Source organism: Nicotiana attenuata, chromosome 1 (assembly GCF_001879085.1).
Source record: "Nicotiana attenuata strain UT chromosome 1, NIATTr2, whole genome shotgun sequence".
Lineage (NCBI taxonomy): Eukaryota > Viridiplantae > Streptophyta > Magnoliopsida > Solanales > Solanaceae > Nicotiana > Nicotiana attenuata.
Genome location: NC_031989.1, coordinates 25098619 through 25122829, shown reverse-complemented (window position 1 = coordinate 25122829; position 24211 = coordinate 25098619).

Sequence of the window (24211 nt, the reverse complement as noted above, 5' to 3'; positions counted from 1 at the left end):
ACATATATATTCTAGAAATAATTTCTTTAAAATTCATTCTCGGCTTGGACCTCGGATCGATTCCGGGCATACCCCAAGTCCCATATTTCCTACGGACCTCCGGGACCATCAAATCACGGGTCCGGGTCCGGTTACCCAAAATATTAACCGAAATCAACTTAAATTCATTTTAAAAGTAAAATTTATCATTTTCCACAGATTTTCACATAACGGCTTTCCGGATACGCGCCCAGACTGCGCACGCAAATCGAGGTGAGCCAAAAAGGAGGTTTTATGGCCTCGGAACACAGAATTTATTTTTAAGACAAGTGATGACCTTTTGAGTCGTCACATCCTCCACCTCTAAAACAACTGTTCGTCCTCGAACGGGCATAAGAAAGAAGTACCTGAGTCGGAGAAAAGATGGGGATATCGGCTCTGCATATCGGACTCGGACTCCCAGGTCGATGCCTCAGCAGGCTGACCTCTCCACTGAACACGAACAGAATGGAAACTCTTCGATCTCAACTTACGGACCTGCCGGTCTAAGATAGCTACCGGTTCCTCCTCATAGGACAGATCCTTGTCCAACTGGACAGTGCTGAAGTCTAACATGTGGGATGGATCGCCGTGATACTTCTGAAGCATGGACACGTGAAATACTGGATGCACGGCTGATAAGCTCGGCGGCAACGCAAGTCTGTAAGCCACCTCCCCCACTCGATCAAGAATCTCAAACGGGCCAATGAACCTAGCGCTAAGCTTGCCCCTCTTACCAAATCTCATCACGCTCTTCATAGGCGACACCCGCTCACCGACCATGAATGCCAAGTCACGAACCTTACGGTCGACATAACTCTTTTGCCTGGACTGAGCTGTACGAAGCCTATCCTGAATAATCTTGACCTTGTCCAAGGAATCTTGCACTAGATCTGTACCCAACAACCGAGCCTCTCCCGGCTCAAACCACCCAACCGGCGGCCAACACTGCCTACCATGTAAAGCCTCGTAAGGAGCAATCTGATTGCTCGACCGGTAGCTGTTATTGTGCAAACTCTGCTAAGGCAAAGCTGGTCCACGATCCTCAATGTCAATAACACAAGCCCGGAGCATATCCTCCATAATCTGAATAGTCCGCTCGGACTGCCCGTCCGTCTGAGGATGAAACGCTGTGCTTAACTCAACTCGTGTGCCAAATTCATGCTGAACTGCTCTCCAGAAATGTGAGGTAAACTGCGTACCTCGGTCCGAAATGATAGACACGGGCACACCATGAAGACGAACAATCACCCGGATGTAGATCTCAGCTAACCTCTCGGAAGAATATGAGACTGCCACAGGAATGAAATACGCTGACTTGGTCAGCTTATCAACAATAACCCATACTGCGTCGAACTTCTTCTGAATCCGTGGGAGTCCAATAACAAAGTCCATAGTGATACGCTCCCACTTCTACTCAGAATCTCAATCTTCTGGAAAAAACCGCCAGGTCTCTGATCTCGTACTTCACCTGCTGACAATTCAACAACCCGAAGCTACATACGCAACAATATCCTTTTCATCCTCCTCCACCAATAATGCTGCCGCGCAGATCCTAATACATCATTAGCGGCGCCCGGATATGAATAGAAGTACCAGGAACTATGGGCCTCCTCTAGAAACAACTCTCGAAGTCCATACCACATTAGGCAGACAAATACGACCCTCATCTCTCAAAACTGCCGTCATCTCCTACTGTGACCTGCTTGGCACATCCGTGCTGCACCCGTGTCCTTTAGAACACAAATGGGGATCCTCATACTGCCGGATCTCGAATGCGCTCCAATAATGAAGATACGAGCAAACTGTGGCAAAGCTAACAATGGCCTGGGCTCCGGAGACAACAACCTCACGAACTGATTGGCCAAAGCTGAATTATCCAAAAGCAAAGCAAGCCCTTCAGCCGCTGGAATATACGCAAGACTACTATATTGGCTGACTTTCTACTCAAAGCATGGCCACCACATTGGCCTTCCCCGTAGTGATATAAGATGGTGACAATCATAGCTTCAGTAGTTCCAACCACCTTCTTTGCCTCAGGTTTAGGCTCCTTCTGCTTGAAAAGTATTGCAACTCTCAGTGATCCGTGAACACCTCACATGACACCCATAATAAATAGTGCCTCCAAAATCTTCAGCGCGTGAACAATGGCTTCTAAACTCCAAATCATGGATGGAAGTTCTTCTCATGAATCTTCAACTGACGCGAGGCATTAAGCAAATGACCTTGCCATCCTGCATTAACACCGCACCAAGTCCAATACGAGATGCGTCACAATAAACTGTATATGGCCCTGAACCTGTGGGCAAAACCAACACCGGCGCCGTAGTCAAAGCTGTCTTGAGCTTCTGGAAGCTCGCCTCACACTCGTCCGACCACTTGAACTGGGCACCCTTCTAGGTCAACCTGGTCATCGGAGCTGCAATAGATGAAAACCCCTCCACAAACCGACGGTAATATCCTGCCAAACCCAAGAAACTCCGGATCTCTGTAGCTGATGTGGGTCGAGGCCAGTTCTTGACTGCCTCTATCTTCTTTTGGATTTACCTGAATACCCTCTGCTGAAACAACGTAACCCAAGAATGCAACTGAACTCAACCAGAACTCACACTTCGAAAACTTAGCATACAACTGACTATCTCTCAGTGTCTGAAGAACCACTCTCAGATGCTGCTCATGCTCCTCTCGGCTGCGGGAATAAATCAAAATATCATCAATGAAGACTATCACGAACGAATCCAAGTAAGGCCTGAACACTCGGTTCATCAAATCCATAAAAGCTGCTGGGGCATTTGTCAATCCGAATGACATCACCAAGAACTCATAATGCCCGTACCGAGTGAGGAAAGTTGTCTTAGGGACATCGGATGCCCTAATCCTCAACTGATGGTAGCCCGATCTCAAGTCGATCTTAGAAAACACTTGGTCACCCTGAAGCTGGTCAAACAAATCATCAATCCTCGGCAATGGGTACTTATTCTTGATTGTGACCTTGTTCAACTGCCGGTAATCTATACACATCCTCATCGATCCGTCCTTCTTCTTGACAAACAACACCGGCGCACCCCATGGAGAGACACTGGGCCTAATGAAGCCCTTATCCAGCAAGTCTTGCAACTGCTCCTTCAACTCTTTCAACTCAGGCGGGGCCATACGATACGACGGGATAGAAATGGGCTGGGTGCCTGGAGCCAAATCAATGCAGAAGTCAATATCCCTGTCGGGTGGCATACCCAGCAGGTCTGAAGAGAATACCTCAAGAAACTCACGAACTACAGGCACAAAATCAATAGAAGGAACCTCGGCACTAGAATCACGAACATATGCCAAATAAGCCAAACACCCCTTCTCGACCATACGCCGAGCCTTTATATACGAGATAACACTACGGGTAGAATGACCAGGAGTCCCTCTCCACTCAAGACGAGGTAGACCCATTAAGGCTAAGGTCACAGTCTTGGCATGGCAATCCAAGATAGCGTGGTAAGGTGATAACCAGTCCATCCCCAATATGACATCAAAATCAACCATGTCCAATAGTAACAAATCTACTCGGGTCTCAAGACCCCCAATCACAACTACGCAAGAACGATGAACACGATCTACCATAATAGAATCACCCACCGGTGTAGACACATAAACAGGAGCACTCAAAGAATTACTAGGCATGACCAGATATGACACAAAATAAGATGACACATAAGAGTATGTAGACCCCGGATCAAATAGCACTGAAGCATCCCTACTACAAACCAGAACCGTACCTGTTATAACTGCATCGGAAGCCTCAGCCTCAGGCCTGGCTGGAAGAGCATAACATCGGGGCTGGGCCCGACCACTCGGAACTACATCTCTGGTACGGCTTGCTGCCGGGTAGCCTCCACCTCTAGCGGCCTGACCTCCACATCTAGTACCTCTCCCTCCACCTTTAGCACCTCTACCTCCACCCCTAGCTGGCTGAGCGGGCTGTGGAACACCCGGTTCCTGAACTATGGCACGGGAGCCCTGATGCTGAGAGCTGCTCGGTGCTCGAGGGCAAAACCTAGCAATATGACCCGTATCACCACAAGTATAACAAGCCCTCAGCTGCTGAGACTGCTGACCCTGACGACTTGAATGACTACCCTGAAAACTCTGGAGTGGTGGTGCACTGATAGGAGCTGGTGGTGCACTGTAGGACTGCTAATCAGAATACTGCATATGAGAACCACTGCCACCTGAAGCACCGTGCGAAACCTGAAGTGCTGACTGAAAAGGCCTAGGAGGATGGCCTCTACCAAAAGAATCCTTGCCTCCAGACGAGGCACCACTGAATCCGCCTGAATGATGAGGCCTCTTGTCAGACCCCTGACTACCCCCCTGTGAAAGAACCATCTCAACTCTCCTGGCCACATTGGCCGCCTCATGAAAAGAAATCTCACTTCCCGTTTCCTTGGCCATCTGAAGTCGAATAGGCTAAATGAGTCCCTCAATGAACCTCCTCACTCTCTCCCTCTCAGTGGGAAGTATAAGGAGAGCATGATGGGAAAAATCAATAAACCTGGTCACGTATTGAGTAACAGTCATAGAACCTTGCTGGAGACGCTCAAACTGCCTTCGATAGATCTCTCTCTGAGTGATAGGAAGAAAATTCTCCAAAAACAACTGAGATAACTGATCCCAAGTCAAAGCTTGTGACCCAGCTGGTCTAGCCAAACAGTAATCTCTCCGCCAAGTCTTGGCGGAACCAGACAAACGAAAAGTAGCAAAGTTGACCCCATTGGTCTCCACTATCCCCATGTTCCTGAGAACCTCATGACAGTTGTCTAAATAATCTTGGGGATCCTCAGAAGATGCACCACTGAAAGTGGTAGTGAAGAGCTTGGTAAACCTGTCCAACCTCCACAAGGCATCAGCAGACATACCTGCTCCATCACCGGTCTAGGCTACCACACCCAGCCGAACTGCTCCTACTAGCTGAGCTGATGGAGTCTGGAACTGGGGAGGCATCTGCTCCAGAGTGTGGGTAGCAGGAGTCTGGGCTCCTCCCCCAGCATAAGAGACGGCTGGTGCTACAGGAAGCAAGCCTGCCCGGGTGACACTCTCCATAAGGCCCACTAGATGGACCAGAGCATCCTGGAGTACTGGGGTAGCAATGAATCCTTCTGGGACCTGAGGTGGGCCCACCGGAACTGCCTGGACCGGAACCTCCTCGTCAAACTCAACCTGAGGCTCCGCCACTGGTGCTGCTGCTCCGGGCTGAGCTCCGCCCCTACCTCGGCCTCTAGCACGACCACGGCCTCGGCCTCACCCTCTACCCCTCGTGGGAGCCGCTGCTGGGGGCTCGTGCTACTGATCAGTGGATGAGGAAGCGCGTGTTCTCGGCATCTGCGAAAGAACAGAGTAGAAATTCGATTAGCATTGAGAAACCAAACCGCACGACAGGAAGGAATAGATGTGAAGTTTTTCCTAACTCTGTAGCCTCTGGGGGATAAATATAGATATTTCCGTACCGATCCCTTAGACTCCACTAAACTTGTCCGTGAATTGTGAGACCTACGTAACCTAGAGCTCTTATACCAACTTATCACGACCCGGATTTCCCACCCTCGGGAGTCGTGATGGTGCCTACTAGTAAAAGCTAGCTTATTAATTGCCGTAATCTATACAAATCCTCAATCGATCCGTCTTCTTCTGACAAAACAACACCCGAGCGCATCCCATGGCGAACACTAGGCCCTAATAAAGCCGTTATCAAGCAAGTCTTGCCACTGCTCAAACTCTTCGATCTCAACTGACGAACCTGCCGGTCTAGAATAGCTACCGGCTCCTCCTCATAGGACAAGTCCTTGTCCAACTGGACAGTGCTGAAATCTAACACGTGGGATGGATCGCCGTGATACTTCCGAAGCATGGACACATGAAACACTTGATGCACGGCTGATAAACTCGGCGGCAATGCAAGTCTGTAAGCCACCTCTCCCACTCGATCAAGAATCTCAAACGGGCCAATGAACCTAGGGCTAAGCTTTCCCTTCTTTCCAAATCTCATCACGCCCTTCATAGGCGACACCCGAAGCAACACTCGCTCGCCGACCATGAATGCCATATCACGAACCTTACGATCGGCATAACTCTTTTGCCTGGACTGAGCTGTACGAAGCCTATCCTGAATGATCCTGACCTTGTCCAAGGCATCCTATACTAGATCCGTACCCAACAACCGAGCCTCTCCCGGCTCAAACCACCCAACTGGCGACCGACACCGCCTACCATATAAAGCCTCATAAGGAGCCATCTGAATGCTCGACTGGTAACTGTTGTTGTAAGCAAACTCCGCTAAAGGCAAAAACTGATCCCACGATCCTCCAAAATCAATAACACAAGCTCGGAGCATATCCTCCAAAATCTGAATAGTACACTCGGACTGCCCATCCGTCTGAGGATGAAATATTGTACTCAACTCGACCCGTGTGCCCAATTCACGCTGAACTGCCCGCCAGAAATGCGAGGTAAACTGCGTACCTCGATCAGAAATGATAGACACGGGCACACCATGAAGACGAACAATCTCCCGGATATAGTTCTCAGCTAACCTCTCCGAAGGATATGAGATTGCCACAGGAATGAAATGCGCTGACTGGTCAGCCTATCAACAATAACCCATACTGCGTCGAACTTCTCTGAGTCCGTGGGAGTCCAACAACAAAGTCCATAGTGATACGCTCCCACTTCCACTCAAGAATCTCAATCTTCTGGAACAAACCACCGGGTTCGTACTTTACCTGCTGACAATTCCAACACCGAGCCACATATGCAACAATATCCTTCTTCATCCTCCTCCACCAATAATGCTGCCGCAAGTCCTGATACATCTTAGCGGCGCCCGGATGAATAGAGTACCGGGAACTATGGGCCTCCTCTAGAATCAACTCTCGAAGTCCATCCACATTAGGCACACAAATATGACCATGCATCCTCAAAACTCCATAATCTCCCACTGTGACCTGCTTGGCACAATCGTGCTGCACCGTGTCCTTTAGGACACACAAATGGGGATCATCATACTGCCGATCTCGAATGCGCTCAAATAATGAAGAACGAGCGACTGTGCAAGCTAACACACGATTGGGCTCAGAGACACCCAACCTCACGAACTGTTTGGCCAAAGCCTGAACATCCAGGGCAAGCGGCCTCTCACCGACCGGAATATATGCAGGACTACCCATGCTGGCTGACTTCCTACTCAAAGCATCGGCCACCACATTGGCCTTCCCCGGATGATACAAGATGGTGATATCATAGTCGTTCAGTAGCTCCAACCACCTTCTCTGCCTCAAGTTTAGCTCCTTGTGCTTGAACAAGTATTGCAAACTCTTGTGATCCGTGAACATCTCACATGACACGCCATATAAATAGTGCCTCCAAATCTTCAGCGCGTGAACAATGGCTGCTAACTCCAACTCATGGACTGGATAGTTCTTCTCATGAATCTTCAACTGATGCGAAGCATAAGAAATCCTGCATCAACACCGCACCAAGTCCAATACGAGATGCATCACAATAAACTGTATACAGCCCTGAACCTGTGGGCAAAACCAACACTGGCGCCGTAGTCAAAGCTGTCTTGAGCTTCTAAAAGCTCGCCTCACACTCGTCCGACCACTTGAACTGGGCACCCTTCTGGGTCAACCTGGTCATCGGGGCTGCAATAGATGAAAACCCCTCCACAAACCGACGGTAATAGCCTGCCAAACCCAAGAAACTCCGGATCTCTGTAGCTGATGTGGGTCGAGGCCAGTTCTTGACTGCCTCTATCTTCTTCGGATCCACCTGAATACCCTCTACTGAAACAACGTGACCCAAGAATGCAACTGAACTCAACCAGAACTCACACTTCGAAAACTTAGCATACAACTGACTATCTCTCAGAGTCTGAAGAACCACTCTAAGATGCTGCTCATGCTCCTCTCGGCTGTGGGAATAAATCAAAATATCATCAATAAAGACTATCACGAACGAATCCAAATAAGGCCTGAACACTCGGTTCATCAAATCCATGAAAGCTGCTGGGGCATTTGTCAATCCGAATGACATCACCAAGAACTCACAATGCTCGTACCGAGTGAGGAAAGTTGTCTTAGGGACATCGGATGCCCTAATCCTCAACTGATGGTAGCCCGATCTCAAGTCGATCTTAGAAAACACTTGGGCACCCTGAAGCTGGTCAAACAAATCATCAATCGTTGGTAATGGGTACTTATTCTTGATTGTGACCTTATTCAATTGCCGGTAATCTATACACATCCTCATCGATCCGTCCTTCTTCTTGACAAACAACACCGGCGCATCCCATGGCGATACACTAGGCCTAATGAAGCCGTTATCAAGCAAGTCTTGCCACTGCTCCTTCAACTCTTTCAACTCAGGCGGGGCCATACAATACGACGGGATAGAAATGGGCTGGGTGCCCGGAGCCAAATCAATGCAGAAGTCAATATCCCTGTCGGGTGACATACCCAGAAGGTCTGAAGGGAATACCTCAGGAACTCACGAACTACAGGCACAGAATCAATAGAAGGAACCTCGGCACTAGAATCACGAACATATGCCAAATAAGCCAAACACCCCTTCTCGACCATACGCCGAGCCTTCATATATGAGATAACACTACGGGTAGAATGACCAGGAGTCCCTCTCCACTCAAGACGAGGTAGACCCAGTAAGGCTAAGGTCACAATCTTGGCATGACAATCCAAGATAGCGTGGTAAGGTGATAACCAGTCCACCCCCAGTATGACATCAAAGTCAACCATGTCCAATAGTAACAAATCTACTCGGGTCTCAAGACCCCCAATCACAACTACGTAAGAACGATGAACACAATCTACCACAATAGAATCACCCACCGGTGTAGACACATAAACAGGAGCACTCGAAGAATCACTAGGCATGACCAGATACGACGTAAAATAAGATGACACATAAGAGTATGTAGACCCCGGATCAAATAGCACTGAAGCATCCCTACTACAAACCAGAACCATACCTGTGATAACTGCATCGGAAGCCTCAGCCTCAGGCCTGGCTGGAAGAGCATAACATCGGGGCTGGGCCCCACCACTCGGAACTACATCTCTGGTATGGCCTGCTGCTGGCTGGCCTCCACCTCTAGCGGCCTGACCTCCACATCTAGTACCTCTACCTCCACCTTTAGCACCTCTACCTCCACCCCTAGCTGGCTGAGAGGGATGTGGAACACCCGGTTCCTGAATTATGGCACGGGAGCCCTGATGCTGAGAGCTGCTCGGTGCTTGAGGGCAAAACCTAGCAATATGACCCGTATCACCACAAGTATAACAAGCCCTCAGCTGCTGAGACTGCTGACCCTGACGACTTGAATGACTACCCCAAAAACTCTGGAGCGGTGGTGCACTGATAGGAGCTAGTGGTGCACTGTAGGACTGCTAATAAGAATACTGCATATGAGAACCACGGCCACCTGAAGCACCGTGCGAAACCTGAAGTGCTGACTGAAAAGGCCTAGGAAGATGGCCTCTACCAAAAGAATCCCTGCTTCCAAACGAGGCACCACTGAATCTGCCTGAATGACGAGGCCTCTTGTCAGACCCCTGACCACCCCCTGTGAAAGAACCATCTCAACTCTCCTGGCCACATTGGCCGCCTCATGAAAAGAAATCTCACTTCCCATTTCCTTGGCCATCTGAAGTCGAATAGGATAAATGAGTCCCTCAATGAACCTCCTCACTCTCTCTCTCTTAGTGGGAAGTATAAGGAGAGCATGATGGGAAAAATCAATAAACCTTGTCTCGTATTGAGTAACAGTCATAGAACCTTGCTGGAGACGCTCAAACTGCCTCCGATAGATCTCTCTCTGAGTGATAGGAAGAAGATTCTCCAAAAACAACCGAGAAAACTGATCCCAAGTCAAAGCTGGTGACCCAGCTGGTCTAGCCAAACAGTTATCTCTCCGCCAAGTCTTGGCGGAACCAGACAAACGAAAAGTAGCAAAGTTGACCCCATTGGTCTCCACTATCCCCATGTTCCCGAGAACCTCATGACAGCTGTCTAAATAATCCTGGGGATCCTTAGAAGATGCACCGCTGAAAGTGGTAGTGAAGAGCTTGGTAAACCTGTCTAACCTCTACAAGGCATCAACAGACATAGCTGCTCCATCGCCGGTATGGGCTACCACACCCGGCTGAACTGCTCCTACTAGCTGAGTTGCTGGAGTCTGGAATCGGGGATCCATCTGCTCCAGAGTGTGGGTTGCAGGAGTCTGGGCTCCTCCCCCAGCGTGAGAGACGGCTGGTGCTACAGGAAGCAAGCCTGCCCGGGTGATACTCTCCATAAGGCCCACTAGACGGACCAGAGCATCCTGGAGTACTGGGGTAGCAATGAATCCTTCTAGGACCTGAGCTGGGCCCACCGGAACTGCCTGGGCCGGAACCTCCTCGTCAAACTCAACCTGAGGCTCCGCCACTGGTGCTGCTGCTCCGGGCTGAGCTCCGCCCCTGCCTCGGCCTCTAGCACGACCACGACCTTGGCCTCACCCTCTGCCCCTCGTGGGAGCCGCTGCTGGGGGCTCGTGCTGCTGATCAGCGGATGAGGAAGCACGTGTTCTCGGCATCTGCGAAAGAACATAGTAGAAATTCGATTAGCATTGAGAAACCAAACCGCAGGACAGGAAAGAATAGATGTGAAGTTTTTCCTAACTCTGTAGCCTCTGGGGGATAAATACAGACATTTCCGTACCGATCCCTCAGACTCTACTAAGCTTGTCCGTGAATTGTGAGACCTACGTAACCTAGAGCTCTGATACCGACTTGTCACGACCCGAATTTCCCACCCTCGGGAGTCGTGATGGCACCTACTAGTGAAAGCTAGGCAAGCCAATTATTTCCACTATTTACCTCCTTCTCATTTTTTTTATCCATTAATAGTTAAGAACCAACATTTAATAAACAACAGAATTTAATAAGCGGAAGACTGAATTAAAATGTTTAAATAATACTACCAATACCAATCCAAAACAAATCTACCCAAGACTGGTGTCACAACTTCACAGACTGTCCAGGAGTACTACAAATAAAGGTCTGAAAAAAAGTAACACAACACTGTCTCTAGGAATACATGAAAGAAACAAGATAAAAGATAGAAGGAGACGCCAAGGCCTGCGGACGCCTGCAGGACTACCTCGGGTCGCCTGATGAACAAGAAGCAGCAATCTCACTACGGTCCGAAAGCGATAGCACCGGGATCTGCATAAAAGAGTGCAGAGTGTAGTATCAGCACAACTGACCCCATGTGCTGGTAAGTTCCTAGCCTAACCTCGGCGAAGTAGTGACGAGGCTAGGACCAGACTACCAAATAAACCTGTGCAGTTAAATCATATACAATGGAAAATAAAGGCAGAAATTTTACAATTTAAAAGAAAGAAGGGGGAAAAGAGACATGCTGCGGGGATATCAAGTAACAACAGGAAACAAATAAATAACCGTAAAGAACACCATAACTCAAATATCAACAATAACCAGAAATCAAACAAGTGCACGGCATCACCCTTCGTGCTTTTACCTCACATAATCATGGCACGGAATGATCCTTCGTGCATAATCACTCATATAAAGGCACGGAATGGTACATCGTGCGGCACGGCATCACCCTTCGTGCATTAACAATCTCTCACCAAAATAATACACGGCATCACCCTTTGTGCTTTAACACTCTTCCTCACCAAAATAATGCACGGCATCACCCTTCGTGCTTTAACACTCTTCCTCACCCAAACAACAATCACAAACAATAAAGGCAAGGAAATAAATGAAATCACAAATAAATCACAATGAAGATCCCGGCAAGGGAACAATATCAAAAGAAACAACATCCCGGAAAGGGAACAATATTAAAAGCAACAACATCCCGGCAAGGGAGACAATATCATAATCCTCTTCTCTTTTTCACATTTACTTCACAACTCAATTTACAACTTGAACCGACGCTCTACTGTGCTCAATTACCAATGATACTTTCACAATTCGATTCACAACTTGAGCCAACGCTCTACAATGTTCAAATACTCAATTTACTTCCACAAGCCTTGTTCAACAATGGTAATATCACATAAGGCATGAACAATACAAACGGAGTCACATTAATCATTGTATAAGACTCACGGTCATGCTTGACACCAACGTATAGATACTTGTCACCATGCCTATACGTCGTACTCAACAATTAACACATAGCAAATAGGACACGACTCCTAATCCCTCAAGCTAAGGTTAGACCAAACACTTCCCTCGATGCCACGAACACAATTCAAGCCTCAACTACCGCTTTACCTCGTGATTCCACCACCAATTCGCTCGTATCTAGACATAAGTTACTTAACTATATCAATAAATGCTAAATGAATCAATTCTAATGCATGAAAAATAGATTTTCTAGAGTTTTTCCCAAAAAGTCAAAAATCGACTCGGGCCCACATGGTCAAAACCCGAGGTTCAAACCAAAACCCAATTACCCATTCACCCACGAAATCAAGTATATAATTTGTATTGAAATTGGACTTCAAATCGAGGTCCAAATCCCCCCAAAATTTGAAAAACCTAGGTTCTACCCAAAACACCCAATTTCCTCCATGAAATCCCATGATTTTGAGTTCAAATCATGTGAAAAGATGTTAAAGATTGAAGAAAACGAGTTAGAAATGACTTACAATCGATTTGGAGAAGAACTTTTCTTTGGAAAATCGCCCAAGAGAGTTTGTGTTTTGAGAAGATATGAAAAATGGTTGAAAATACGTCTAAGTGTCAATTAAATGGTTTGTGATGTTGCAATTGCTACCAGGGCTCACAATTGCGAACCCCTTCATGGCCTGCTATCTTTGCAAATGCGAAAAACATGTTGCATTTTCGACCATGAAGCAATTCGGTCAACGTCGCATTTTCGAAGGACCATGTCGCATTTGCGAAAGATGGGCTTCGCAATTCCTACCATTTTCTCGTATTTGCGAAAAGGGCCTGCCCAGGCTTGGTTCACAAATGTGAAGCCTGGGTCGCAATTACCAAGCCTGAGAACTTCGCAATTGCGAAGCCTGGTCTCGCAATTGCGAGATCAGAGGCCTGGGCAAAAATACCAGATACCAGCACTTGATCCTAAGTCCAATTTCACTCCGTGGCCTATCCAAAACTCACCCGAGCCCTCGGGACTCCAAGCCAAACATACACGCAAGTCCAAAAACATCATACGGACTTACTCGTGCGATCAAATCATCAAAATAACATCAATAACTACGAATTAAGCCTCAAATTCATGAAATAACTTAAGAACATCAAATTTTCCAATTTTCTCAAATAAAGTCCGATTCACGTCATTTCAAGTCCGTTTCTTTCCAAATTTTACAGGCTCAACTTAAATCACATATAAGACCTGTACCAGGCTCCGGAACCAAAATACGGGCCCGATACCATCAAATTCAATTACATTTCATTTCCAAAAAAACTCATATATATTCCAAAAAACATTTTTCTTTAAAAATTCATTTCTCAGGCTTGGGACCTCGGAATTCGATTCTGGGCATACGATGTGACGACCCGACCCGTCGTCTCAGGAGTTACCGCCCCGTTTCCCCCATTTTATGCTTCTTCATGTTTCATTATCAGTAATTGGTGTGTTAGAGTTGATTTGGATTGGTTTTGGTAGAAAATGAGACACTTAGTCTCCTTAAGGAAGGCTTGGTTTGGAAAAGTCAACCGGAGGTTGACTTATGAGTTATAGGGCTCGGATGTGATTTTCGGAAATTCGGTTAGCTTCGGGGGATGATTTGTGACTTAGAGTGTGATCGGAATTGATTTTGGAGGTCCGGTGTAGAATTAGGCTTGAATTGGCGAAGTTAGTATTTCGGCGAATTCCGGTTGATAGGTGAGATTTTGATCCGAGGGTCGGAATGGAATTCTGAGAGTTGCAGTAGCTTCGTTAGGTGATTTGGGATGTGTGTGCAAAATTTCAGATGATTCGGAGGTGGTTTGGTTGGGCTTTTGATCGAATGCGAGTTTCGGAAGAATTTGAGGAACTTAGGCTTGGATTTGATGTAATTTGATGGTTTTAGTGTTAATCCTGGTGTTTTGATGATTGGAGCAAGTTTGAATAAGGTATTGGATCATGTTTGTATTTTTGGTTGAGGTCCCGGGGGCCTTGGGGTGAGATCGGATGGTTAAACGGAGAGTTTTGGAATTTTTGCATGAAACATGATTATTATGTGAAATTAACCTAGAAATTCATGGAAATTAAGCCTAAAATTGATGAACTAGGCCTTGAGTTTTTGATATTTCAAATTGGGATTTGATGGGTCATTTGAGCTCGGATTTGAGAGTTCTTAGTATGTATGGACTCGTGAGAAGATGAGGAATCCATTGATGTTAAATTTTCTAATTTTCGAGAAGTGGGCCCGGGGCTCGGGTTTTGCTAATTTCGAGATTTTTGCTACTTTTCGATTGTTTTCGATTGGCTATTGTCCCATTGGCATATTGTGATGTATTCGCTCTGATGTTGGATAGATTCGACGCGCGTGGAGGCCGGTTTGCGGGGCAAAGGCATCGCGAGCTAGGGATTTCGCCGGTTCGAGGTGAGTAATGATTGTAAATGATATCCTGAGGGTTTGAAACCCCGGATTTGCACACCGTAGTGCTATATTGAGGTGACTTGCACGCCGGATGGCGAGCGTGGGGTAGAGCACCATTGGGGATTGTGACTTGGTCCGTCCTGATTGTTGATTTTACCGTGTATTTGACTGAAACTTATTTGATATTATCATGATTTGGGCTGATTGCAATATTTGGGCTTCGTGCCAATTATTTGAACCCCCTGCGGGGATTTTTAGCACTCGTTCCTCACTATTTGATATACTACTTGAACTTAGTCCTGTTGATTATACTGTTTTTGCAAACTCAGCCGTTTTAATTGATTTTTGAGACCTTACTGATATTTCACTGTTGTCTGCGCTGAGAACTATTATTTTATTGATGCCCGAGGGGCTTATGATATTTTTTGGACTGAGTGAGGCTTTCAGGCCTCGAGTGATATGTGAGGAGGCTTTCAGGCCTCGAGTGATATGTGAGGAGGCTTTCAGGCCTCGAGTGTAATGTGAGAAGGCTTTTAGGCCTCATGTTGATATGTACAGGCTTTCAGGCCTTATGATGATATAGCGCTTGGGCTGTAGGAGCCCCTCCGGAGTCCGCACCCCCACAGTGGGCGCCGGTACCCATGTGATTTGAGAGTGAGCCCGAGGGGCTGATGTTGTACTGTGTGACTGATACTGAGCCTGAGGGGCTGATACTGTTTGAGTGATGTGATACTGAGCCCGAGGGGCTGATACTGTTCTGAGTGATGTGATACTGTGCCCGAGGGCCCGATACTGTTCTGAGCGATTGATATTGAGCCCGAGGGGCTGGTACTGTTTTGAGATGTGCCCGAGGGGCGAACTTTCATGTGCTCATCTTGCATATTTATTTGCCTTTTTACCTTTTATACTGTGGTATTTGTGCCCGAGGGGCGGATTTTTCTGTGCTTATCAGCACTAACTGATTTGAAATCATTTCCGTAATTATTGAAAAGATCATTTTCAAAGGAGATTTGAACTGAGCCAAGATATTTCTAAAGATTTCACAGATTTCACTGTTTTCTCAGAAATATTGTACCCGGCTTCTATACAGCATGTTGGTTGCTTTACGTGATTTCTTGCTGCTCAGTTATTATTTACCTTTATTACTCACTGAGTTGGAGTACTCACTTTACTCCCCGCACCTCGCGTGCAGTTGCAGGTATTTATTCACCCGGTAGCGGGTATTGGCTGCATGGAGGCAGAGTTGTAGAGGTTTTAGCGAGGTGACTGCCAGCGTTCGCAGCACCACTGTCTTTCTATGTTATTCACCATTCCTGTTCTGTGTATTTCTAGACTTGTAAAGTGGAGTTACATTCTTATAGATGCTCGTGACTTGTGACACCCCGGTCGGGCTGTGTTGGGTTGTAATCTCGTTAATTAATATCATTAAGTCATATTTTTGCTGTTCATTTATGCTTAACTATTTTGAAAGAGACGAGTTGGGTTAGTTGGCTGGCCTTGTCTTCACGAGAGGCGCCATCACGACCAGTGCGGGGTTTGGGTCGTGACATACGCCCAAGTCCTATATTTTCCTACGGACCCTCCGGTACCGTCAATTCACGGGTTCGTGTCCGGTTACCCAAAATGTTGACCGAAGTCAACTTAAATTCATTTTAAAAGCAAAATTTATCATTTTCCACAGATTTTCACATAATGGCTTCCCGGATACGTGCCCGGAATGCGCACGCAAATCGAGGTGAGGCAAAAAGGAGGTTTTAAGGCCTCGAAACACAGAATTTATTTCTAAGACACGTGATGACCTTTTGGGTCGTCACAACGTTGCAGCAGGTCATGTTGTTTTATATTAGCACTTGGGCAGGATCCGCCCCTCCGGAGTCTTCCATACCAGTAGAGAGCACATGTACCGAGTGATTGAGTGTGAGACGGTGAGATTGAGTACTCTAAGAGTGTGAGTACATGAGTTCATCATTGTGAAGCATTACATTTGACATGCATACTTGGCATGTAGGCTTAGAGACACATTTCCTCATGCTAAATGGTATTGTGACATTCATGGCTTCACATGCTTTGACATGTAGGCATAGAGGTGTACTTTCCTCATTCTATATGAGAATGAAACATCTTATTTGTTGTTGAAAGTTTTTGGAAAAAATCATAGTTTTCTGATATACTCATATATTGATGATTTCAGTGAAAGATTTGCGTTTTACTGTTATACCTGAAAAAGCATGCCTATTTTTTTTGTTGCTGTGAACGAGCTGAGCATCATATCTTTGAGTTATTACTTGTACTGATTTTATTATATTGTTACGAGTCATTCTTGGCTATTGGTGTTAGATGTTGACCGTTGTCCAAGCTCATCACTGTTTTCAGCATAAGGCTAGGTTTGTTACTTAATGAGTACATGGGGTCGGTTGTACTCATACTACACTTCTGTACCTTGCGTGCAAATTTTGGAGTTGATGTTGCTGTGTATGGCGGGAGCTGGCATTGAAGATGTACCTGCATTCTGGTTATAGCCGCCTCTTATTTTTGGTAGCTTTAGATTTATAAATCTATTTATGTATATTTCGAACAGATGATGTATTTATTTCATAGCAGCTTTGCAAACTCTAAATCTTAGAAGCTCATGATTTGTACTACCGGTCTTTGGGTTGTTTTATAAAAGTTCAGTTATTTCATCATTATATTCTCAGTAAATCTCATTTGAAATTGGATTATTATTAAATTGGCTTACCTAGCGGATTGGGTTAGGTGCCATCACGACTAGTTGAATTTTGGGTCGTCATGAGGCATTCTTGGAGAAGAATTTTTTTGATTTTGTATAGTTAATGGTTTGGCCTGAAAAATTGGTAAATAGGTTTAGGGTATCAATAATTAAATTAACACTTTTTGTAGTTAATTTAGAGGTTAATGTTATGTCATCTGCAAATAGTAGATGAGAAATGTAATTAACTATCAAAATTAATGTAATTAGCTATCAACTCACCCTCATCAGACCACCCGAATACCTAGGTTAATGGTTTGGCCCGAAGAATTGGTAAATACATAGGTTTTCCTATCTTTAACACAACAACAACAACAACAACAACAACAACAACAACAACAATAACAACAACAAACCCAGTAGTTTCCCACAAGTGAGGTCTGGGGAAGGTAAGATGTATGCAGGTAAAACTAGTATGGTGAAAAACAAATATGCTAACCATGGCTGGTAGATTTACTTTAATAAAGGCCACCCTCAACTGCTTGCCCGATTATGTTATGCAGCTTATCAAACCACCACACAATATTAATCATCAATTAGAACGTTACCAACAAAAATTTCTATGGGGTACAACCAAATAGAAGCGCAAATTACATTTAATCAAATGGGAGACCATTCAAACTACAAAAGCTAGTGGTGGACTGGGCATCCAAAACTTAATTGATAAAAATAGTGCTCTCCTTGGGTCACTAGCCTAGAGATTGTTTCATTCACCCTCTTCCCACTAGGCTTCAATCCTTATCTCAAAATACTCAGGCCACCGCAATCTTACCAGCATCTCTACAACCTTGAAAGCCATCCAACAGGGATGGACCTACTGTCAAGAGGGCATAACTTGGAATATTGCCAATGGCAATCATATCAAATTCTGGACGAACCCTTGGTTAGGACCAAATATAATCTTAAGGAACCTTATTGAAGGAACTCTACCACAAAATGAGTTCACCTCCACAGTAGCCCTTTATATCTCGAATGCTAGTATCAATCTTACTCAATTGCCCTTTGACATGCCTAGTAATGTCCATAAACTACTAACTGACATCCATATTCCAACACTTACAAATAATATTTCCTATGATCAACTATACTGGGGACTAACACCAAATGACACTTTCACTGTTAAATCCCTCTACCACAAATTACACGACACACATCAAAATTCTTCTTTCTAATGGTTATGAAACATTACACTACCACCAAAAATTAAACACTTTCTATGGCTCATTGGATACCATCGGTTACCAACGACTAGCTACCTACACAAAATATACATAACTCCAAATTTCACTTGCCATATTTGCCATGTATTTGAAGAAACTATACACCACCTGCTTTTCCAATGCTCACCCGCACAAATGGTATGGCACCAATTGGGAATTAATACTTATGTGAGGAGGCTACACCATTTTCATGAACAAACACTTCAGAAACTCTCAAAATTCATACTCACACAACTTCCAATTAATGGAAACATTCCTCCATATATACTAATTCCATATGCTCTCTGCCATATATGGAAATGTAGAAATCACAATATTTTTAAAGCAAAATACAACTATCATAATTTGAAAAATATTGTAGGTCAAGGCACTGAGTACAACTATATCATTGATCACGCTAAGATAAATACCGCAAGGCCCTCCCCAAATTATGTAAAACACCACCCACCAAACACGGAGACCTTTAAGCTCAATATAGATGATGCATGCAAAAACATGCAAAGAAAAGATGGCCTTGGAGGAGTTTTTCGAGACTCAAGAGGCCAATGGATACTAGGGTATACAGGCTGAAAAAAATCGAGCAACTGTACATATATGGACCTATGTGCACTACTTGAAGGGTTACAAATAGCCCTACATCATCAACTGATGCCATTGGAAATCAACGTGGACTCAACTGAGATAATATCCCTACTACACCTCATAGTTTCCATTACTCATTATTGCTCCATGAATGCAGGTAGCTGTTACACCAACTGGGTAGGACAAAAGTCACCCACACATATAGGGAGCAAAATCGTGTAGCTGAAAAACTGGCGAACCACGGAGCAACTTTGGAACTTGGCGCTAATACTACTATCATATGGCAAACATCACCCTTTGTGTTACAAGATATGCTAGCTGACCAGCATGGGACTCTATACTTGCGTAGATCAGCTATAGCAGATCCACATGATCCTCCCTCTTTTTGTTTAGATGTACTGGCCAATGTTTGTAGTATTCCGAAATAAATTTTTGGTATGACAGTACCGACTGGGCACAATGCTCTCTGTGCTGTTACTTAAGTTTATAATATAAGCTCCTTTTGTTGACAAAAAAAAAGAACTTTACTTATTCCTTCAAGTGTTTTTTTCCATAATTTGAAAAGATTCGATGATGTAAAAATTACTTTAAAAATTTGTAATGACCTGACCGGTCGTTTTGAGCAATTGCATTCAGTTCGCTAGTTTGAGGTCACGAGTATCCTCGTCTGGTGTATTATGACTTGTGTGAATCGTCAGCTTTGGTTTTCGAGTGGTTCAGGATTGATGTTTAGAAGGATGATCCTCACTTGAGAAGCTTGAAGTTGAAAGATATTGACCATGTTTGACTTTTGTATATTTGACCTCGTATAAGAGATTTGATAGTTTCGGTAGGTCCGTACGGTGACTTTGGACTTGGGCGCATGTCCAAATTTGCATTTAGATGTTTCCAGAAGGTTTTGGCGCTATTTGGCGAAAAATAACCAATTTGAAGGTTTGAAATATTTATAAGTTTGACAGTATTTTGACTTTGTGACTATCGACGTCGAATTTTGATTTTGAGACATGGAATAGGTCTGTTTTGCTATTTAAAACTTTCTGCAAAATTTGGTGTTTGATATGATTCGGATGCGTGTTTGTGTTTCTAATAATCTTGAAGTTCATTGTGATTTTCATGTGTTTTGATTTTTGATTCATGGTTCCGAGTGTTATTTTAGTGTTTTGATCGGACGAGCAAGTTTGTATGATGTCTATGTACTTGTGTGGATGTTTGGTTTAATGCGTCGGGGGCTCGAGTGAGTTTCGGACGCATTTCGGAGAGTTTGAGAGAGGTGCAGATTTTGCTGGTGTTCTGGTCTCGCATTTGCGTGTAATTGGTCGCATTTGCGACCATCGCATTTGTGAGTTTCTCCTCACTTTTGCGAAGTTGAATGAGACTTGCAGTTTTTGCATTTGCGAACATCAGATCTCATTTACGACAACGGCCTGGACTAGGGAAAGGTCGCTTTTGCGACCAACTGGCCGCTTTTGCGAAAAGGCAGTGTTCGCATTTGCAACAATTTTTCTCGCTTTTGCAATGGGTTCAGAATTTTTCAAGCTTTTCTTTTGCGAAGGCTTCTCTGCTTTTGTGAGGGTTCGCATTTTTGCAATGCGATATCTGCACCTGGTTATATGTTTTGTATTTCGGGACTTAGTCTCATTTTATCATATTTTTTGCCCTAGACTCGGTGGGAGGCAATTTTGTGGAGAGGTTTTCATACCAAACTATGGGTGTTAATCGGGCCAGGCTGACATGTTTTCAACCAGCTTCAACCCGGGTCAGCCCGGTTCAACCCGGTACTGTTCCTTATTATGCGGGATGGGACGGGTTGGTTGGGGGCGGGTTTTGGACGTTCATGTTCTGGTTAACGGTGCACCGAACCCGCTAAGCCCGTGACCCGTTAACGGGTTGTTAACGCGCTGCAGCACGTTATGAGCCCGGTTACTGTTGCTGAATTTTTTTTTAATTAATTGGACCGTTGCCAACGGTCAAATTGAGAAATGACCGTCGGGGAACGGCCAGATTTTGCAGAAATGGCCATTTCGGCCTCTTCCGTTAAAAATATAGCCTTCCCACCCCTAAAAATTAAAAAATTATATTTTTAACCTTTTAAAACCTATAAATAACCCCCCTTCTTCTTCATTTTTTCTCATAATTCACTCTCTTACTACTCTAATTCGCTCTCAAGTCTCAATTCTCTCTTGATATTATAGTTCTTAAATTCTCAAATCTCAAATTCTCAATTATTTATTATTTCAAGTTTCATCAATTATTTAGTTTAGCCATTACAAAATTATTATTATCAATATCAAATATCAACTATTCAAGTGAAGTGTGGTATCAAGTATCAACTATCAAGTTTCGGTCTATCAATTGAAGTTTGATTTTTGATATCAAAATTAGTGCGGCATCCGGAATCCCGATACACTCTTCCATCTCTTTCTCTTATTTGGTGTACACTTAATTTTATTATTTAGAATTATTAATTTAATTTCTTAATTTAATTTACATAATAGATTTAATTAGAGCAGCCAAAAAAACATGCACTAGTAGAGGTGGTAGTAAAAGAACTTCCAAAAGATCAAGAGGTGGTGTTGGTTCTTCTAGTAGCTTTACACATATTTCTGAAAGTTCGCCTGAAAATTTAAATGTAGATTATGAGCGAATGCAAGAAAATTTTGGTATAGATGATGATTTAGAGATATGTTAGATGATATTCAATCACCCGATAATCTTGAAACACCACCACCTACACCTGGTAATGCAAGTCAAACTCAAAATGTTAGGGGTGGAACAAGTAGGCCTCCTCTCCCTATTAAGTACAAGGCCAGCCAGACCATTTTAGAACACCACTTTTAAGCAGTTAAACAGTTCAATAACAGTTCAAACATGATTTGATGATATTAATTAGCTGAAGTACAACCCAACACGGCCCTAGTCGGGGTGTCACAAGTCACAAGCATCTATTAGAGTGTGAATACAGTTCTACAAGGCCTAAAAATAAATACTCGAAACATGAATAATCAACAAAAGGGAGAGAAGCGGCGCTGCGAACGCTGGCAGTCACCTCGCTAAACTCTTATAGCTCTACCTTCAATCAGCCAAAACCCGCTACCGGGTGAATAAATACCTGCATCCGCACACGAGGTGCAGGGAGTAAAGTGAGTACTCCAACTCAGTGAGTAATAAAGGTAAATAACAACTGAGCAGTAAGAAATCACATAAGCAACCAACATGCTGTATAGAAACAGAGTACAATCCTTTGAGAAAGCAGTGAACTGTGAAAATCTTTAGAAAAACCTCTTGGCTCAGTTTAAACCTCTTTTGAAAATAGTCTTTTCAACAGTTGCGAAATAATTTCAAAGCAATTAGTGCCGATANGCTCATTACCTCGAACACATACAAAGAATTAATCATATCCTTACCACACCGATTCGGTCTACTATCAAGCTATTCCATCTATCTAATTTCCCTTCTGATCCATCATCAACTTGATATTCCCTCTTGCTGTAGCACCACAATGCCTCAACCCAGGCTTACCACACGAGACCCAAGCATAAGACCACACTGTCTAAGACCCATGAGCCACTGAATACTCTCTCAAATATTCCCAGAAACACCACATTCCAGAATACTTTACTCTGAAGAACTTCCTGCGAATCTAAATCCGTTACCTTTACTTCCCTAATACTGATACATAGAATCCCATAATTAACATAAAAATACCATAAGTCTTGACCTCTTCCAATGAAAACACAGTCTCTAACCACATACACAACCTTAAGATACTCGATTGTTCCCTGTAGAATCTTGAACACATTAGTACCATTCTCGAAAGTCATTCACTCTTTATTCAAACTGCAACTTACCTGACCTAATGAACAGAACCACCCGTGCCTCATTGGCACTCCGACACCGCAGAATGAAATCCTCATCCCAATACAACCCAGCAAGTTCCCGCTCTATGCACCGAGCAATCTTTACTAATAACCACTTAAGACATCCCGTGATTTTTCTTACTCTATGAAGCATAATATAACCTCGTCAACATTTTTCCTTTACTCGAACCATCCTCGGTCTCTATTTCCGCAAGCCATAACTGATTCACTCGCACGCCTCAGATTGGAACAAACATAGCACCTAACCGTGCAATCAACTAATCAACAGACTCCCCCACTTGGCTCGGAGCCATAGATCAAAATACACTCGACTAACTCATAACATTTATACTCCATTGATGCCACAATACCATAGTGAGATTAAACTCAATCATTTATAAGTTTGTGAAAACACAGATCATCTAGTACTGTAAATCTTCTACAAATCTCGCATTCATCCCCGCAACAGTTAAGCCCACTCTCTTAAGCGACCCGAAATTTCAAATTTCAACACGTACTTTTCAATTACACATGAGATCTTCTAACATACACATAGGGATCACACCACTTCAGAACACTCCGCAGGAGATAACCCACCTGCTTCGCCTCAATATAACATTTCTGTATACCTTCCACCGTCATAAACTGTCCGTAGTCACTTAGTCTTCCTGAGTCTGAACTCATACCGCAACATGGATTTTACTTCACTCACAACCAGAAAACATGAAAATATCCTTCACACGCTCATAGCTCGGGGCTATACCTCGAGTCACTATGGAATTCAAACACCTAATAGTTCTCTTATCATCCAGCAGACCTTCGTCGTCGCTTCCAAGTCACGTAAATACATCTCGCAGTACTAACATACTCGTCACATGGCTATCCAGCCGTCACTTCCACTAATAGGGAAAACACCGAACATATAAGTTCAAAACACTTACTCACACAATCAGCACCTCGGTGCTCAAGCCGTAGGCAAAGATCCGGCCTCAAGTCCTTCAGACTGGCCCAACATCAACTCACAGAAATCACATCTCGCCCCTCGATCGGGGAATCACAAGCCATCAAGGCACATCTGATACTGAGCGCTCAAGTGCGCATACGAACGCGTGGAAGGAATTTCAAGAGTTTCTTTTCAAGC